Below are 4,973 nucleotides of genomic sequence, written 5' to 3' on the forward strand. Positions count from 1 at the left end.
TTTGGCACAGCAGCCAAGCTCCAGGCTGGATAAGGGAGTTTCTGTGTGCACAGTGAAAAGCAAGCTGACTCTGAAGACAGCTTAGAGGCAGCACGTTTTTATAACATGGGAAAATTAGTTCAAGTCCAGGAAATGATGAGACATCCTCTCATTCTCACTAGATGACAAAATGCAGGCCAGAGGACAAATCACCTCCCAGCAGTGATTCTTACAAATCTTCCTTGGAAGGGGAAAGGCGCAGCGGTCCTAGGGAAAGGGTCCTTCTTCTAAGTATTAACTACAACATCCTCCGGGAGGAAAATGAGCACACTGATGCCAAGTGTGGGCCTAGCGCTCAACAGGCTCAGATCTGGGATCTCAGGGCTCTGGGGCAATGGGTTTCTTCATCTGTGAGGTGGAAATGTTAACATTCCTTACCCCACAGGCTTGTGGTGGAAATTAAACGAGGCAGGCAAGTCTAGAACTTAGCCCCGAAGCCAGCACTCAGCATTCAGCACTCACTCAGCACTCAGCACTCAGCACTCACTCAGCACGCGGTCGCCGTCACCACTAAGGTGGCTGTTGAGCATCATCATCCTGGTACCAGAAGGTGCTAGACAGGTTTCTAGTCCTTCTGCTTCTAATTTGTATCACATTTAAAATATTTACAGAAAACAAAATGAGTGTCTCTTCTATTTTTAAGGATATTTAACTAAGGGAAGGTACATAACTGTTTACAGGAATTCTTTCTCACTCAGAAAGGTTTTTGGGTTTTCCCAAAACCCTCGCATGTTGCAACTCAAGCTGCTTCTTCTCGGCTAATCGTACTGAGGACGGAGAAGACATTAACATCTTTCTAGCACCTGCCAGAGACTGTGCTTGAAAACTATGACTTCACTCTTCCTCTACACTCCCCCCAAATGCTTGACTAATTACTTCACCACTTTCTCTTCCCTGAGAGGAAATGGGGGAAATAATAACCGACAGATAGATTACAGTTCACAGGATGAAAATCGCCCATCAGAAACACCAGGCAGGGATTCCCAAACCTGTTTTAGAATTGTCCATCAACCGATAAACAAACAAATAACATGCGGTAGACCCACACGAGGGAAGATTAGCAGGCAATGAAGAGAAACAAAGCACCAGTGAGTGTTCCTCCGTGGATGAATCTTGAAACCATCTACCAAAGGAAAGATGACAGACCCAAAGGCCATGTACTGTATGATGCCATGTATGTGAAATGCTCAGGTAGGTAAATCCAGAGACAGATTGTAGGTGAGTGGTGTCAGTCACTGGGTGAAGGGCCGATGGGGGAGACCGCTAATAGGTACAGGGTTCTTTCTGAGGTGAAAAATGTTCTGGAATTAGATAATGCTGATGTCTGCATAACTGTGAATATATTAAAAACCACTGAACCGTCCACTTTAAAAGGATAATAGTGCCTTTCGGCCGGAGACACCATCTTCCAGTAATTCACCAAAATGACAAACACAAAGGGACAGAGGAGAGGCACCCGATACATGTTCTCTACTCTAGGCCTTTTAGAAAACATGGAGTGGTTCCTTTGGCCACATATATGCGAATCTACAAGAAAGGTGATATTGTAGATCAAGGGAATGGGTACTGTTCAGAAAGGCAGGCCACACAGATGTCACCCTGACAAAATTGGAAGAGTCTACAATGTTTACACAGCATGCCGTTGGCATTGCTGTAAATAGACAAGTTAAGGGCGAGATTCTTGCCTAGAGGATTAATGTTGGCATTAAGCGTATTAAGCACTCTAAGAGCCAAGATAGCTTCCTGAAACGTGCGGAGGAAAATGATCAGAAAAAGAAGGAATTTCTCAGAAAGGTAAGCCTAGAGTTATATAGCACCAAAGAATTCTCACTTTGTAAGAACCAACGGAAAGGAGCCTGAGCTCCTGGAACCCATTCCCTATGAATTCATGGCAAAATAGGCTTATAACACACATAGGAGAACCAAGAGACCCCCCCGAGCTGAAGCATAAAGAGCTTGTGGCCTAACAGTTGTACAGCATAGCACACAGCCTAATAACCAACAGTAATAAATAAGGTGCTAGAACCTATTGGCCATGAATTCATGGCATAATGGTCATACAAAGCTTTGTCACATTAAATGGCAAGGTGCCTTCTCGCTGGAACCTTTTCCCTATGAATTCCTGGCATAATAGGTATTAAAAATAAAAGGCTACTGGGCGGTGCCTGTAGCTCAGTGGGTAGGGTGCCAGTCACATACACCAAGGCTGGCGGGTTGGAACCCAGCCTGGGCCAGCTAAAACAATAACTGCAACAAGAAATATCTGGGCGTTGCGGCAGGCATCTGTAGTCCCAGCTACTTGGGAGGCTGAGGCAAGAGAATTGCTTGAGCCCAAGAGTTTGAGGTTGCTGTGAGCTGTGACGCCATGGCACTCTACCCAGGGTGACAGCTTGAGACTCTGTCTCAAAAAATAAAAGGCTACTCTAAAAATAAAAAATTAAATAAATAGATAAACAGTTTATGATATATGAGTTACATATCAGTGAAGCTGTTATAAAATACATTTAACTTTAAAACTAAAGTAAGTTATAGAGTATTATGTACGTGAGGTGTGACAGAAAACAAATATGGAATACAGAAGGAAACAGGAGGGGAGGAAGGATTGCAAACTTAACCACAATCGGTTGTTACAACTCCAAAGGGTTTAAAAATTATTGTTTGAATTCAGATCATCAGGAGAAGCTAGAATTATTTCTTTAAAAACTGGCATGGAAAAGTTGCCAACAAAATCATAATTTTTTTTTAATGAAAAGAAATCTGGCTTAAAAAAGGTTTTTCAAGTTTTTTTTGTTTGTTTGATTCAGGTTTGAAGTTCAGATTGGCTTAGGTTAGATTTGGCAAGGTAAAAAAATATTAGCTTTGGGAAATTAACATTTATGAAATTTTATATTCTTTCTTAAGACTATGCTGATGTACCATATATAAAGTTTCAAAAATGAAAGGAAGCAAGACCCAGAGAATGGAGTCAGAAAAACTCTGCCTTTCTTCAAAATAGAGAGGCTCATTTTAATTTGCTGAGTTTGGGACCCGGAATGCAAAACATCTCAACTTGGCGCTTTGAATGCTTTCTCCTCCCAGGCCCATCGCATTCCTTTCTCTATCTTCACGTTAAGGCTGGATGAAAGGTTCATCAGTTCCTGGATAGGATCCAAGTTAGATTTGAAATTGTACATATGAGAACCTATGATCTTGGCAGTGCCTGGCTTCTCACCAGTTCTCAGAACTCAACGCCATCGCTGCACTGGTACGGTAACCAACACTGGCAGCATCATTTATTCTAGTCATATTAAATATTTTAGAATAAATTACTCCTCTTTTAGAAAACATTTTTGAGAGCAAAGCTTACATAAATCAAAGATATCATTGTTAACATTTTAAATAAACATCCATTTGCCCACCATGGTTTAAGCATTCAGAACAGATCTGAAGAACACCCAGAACCCTTTCCAGCTCTATGGAGGGTCTGATCACTAAGATTGCTTTAGAGCCTCTTGTTCTCGGTTTTCTTCAGAAAATGTTGTTCGGAGAGGTTAGGTAAACTGGCCAAGCTGACACAGTGGTGCTTGGACTAAATTTAAACTCTAGCTTTTTGTCTCCAAGTTCAATTGTTTTTCTCAGCACCTCCCAGTTGCCTCACGTTATTTCAACTTTATTTGGGGGGCTTCTAGAATTTACAAGTTAAGTGACCCTTGGCAAGAAAATTTTAATAAAATGTGCTCTCTCAATAGGTAAAGTGGAGGATGTACATAACTTTAAAAGGGGGGTTCATATTACTCAGGCAAAAAGAACAAATGCAACCATGTTAGCTTTACAGGGGAATAACGGGTTACATGCTATGATGGACTGCCATACGGGAACAGATAGGAAACTTTTTTTGGAGTGATTTATTGTTGCCTTTTATTTAAAGCAGCCCTTATTCTTAGACTGTTTGATTAATGGCTATATTAGAAGCTCGGCAAATTTCTTAGTAGGTAATTTTAATTTTCCAAAAATGTCCTTGTGTCTCCACTACCCTCTTTTCAAAATGAAACCTACCCCTCTTCAGGACACTGGCTCTGAGGTGATCATCCAGTTCTCACCTCAAGAACTCTAAATATGTCAGAAGCACTCCAACCATATCCCTGGAAAAACCCCAAACTTAGTCACATGGTTTCCACCCAAAGCCAGAGGGGGCAGTAGATGTTGTGGAGACAACCACGATGATGTTACTACAATGTGCCAGAGTGAAGCCAAACAACAGCTCCATGCTGGATGCCCCAACCTGCTCTCTCTGCCCTTTGAGGTTACTCATTTTCTATTTATCAACATTAGTCAGCTCTTACGTTATTTTCTATATATCACAATTAGTCAACCAGCTGCCTCAGAACTTGTCATAGAATATTCCTTCCCCAATCCTCCCCAACACGTTCTACAAAGCAAATATCACCCTGATTCCAAAAATAGGAAAGGACTCAACAAAAAAAGAAAAACCGTATCATTAATGAATACGATGCGAAAATATGTAATAGGATCCTAGTGAACAGAATACAGCTACACATTAAAAAAATTATACATCCTCGCCTGTGGTTCCAGCTACTTGGGAGGCTGAGGCAAGAGAATTCTCCAGCCCAAAAGTTGGAGGTTGCTGTGACCTATGATGCCATGGTACTGTAACAAGGGTGACAAAGTGATACTCTGTCTCAAAAAAAAAAAAATTATATATCCTGATCAGGTGGGTTTTATCCCAGGATGTAAGGTTAATTTAACATATGTAAATCCATAAATATAATCAACCACATAAATGAAATAAAAAACAAAGACCATATGATTCTCTCAATTGATGCAGAAAAGGCTTTTAAGAAAATAGGCATAGGTGGGACATTTCTTACCCTGATAGAGGCCATCTGCAGTAACCCACGCCACTGTCATATTGAATGGAGTCAAACTGAAAGCAT

The sequence above is a fragment of the Otolemur garnettii genome, unplaced genomic scaffold (assembly GCF_000181295.1).
Source record: "Otolemur garnettii isolate 467f Iridium unplaced genomic scaffold, OtoGar3 scaffold00039, whole genome shotgun sequence".
NCBI lineage: Eukaryota > Metazoa > Chordata > Mammalia > Primates > Galagidae > Otolemur > Otolemur garnettii.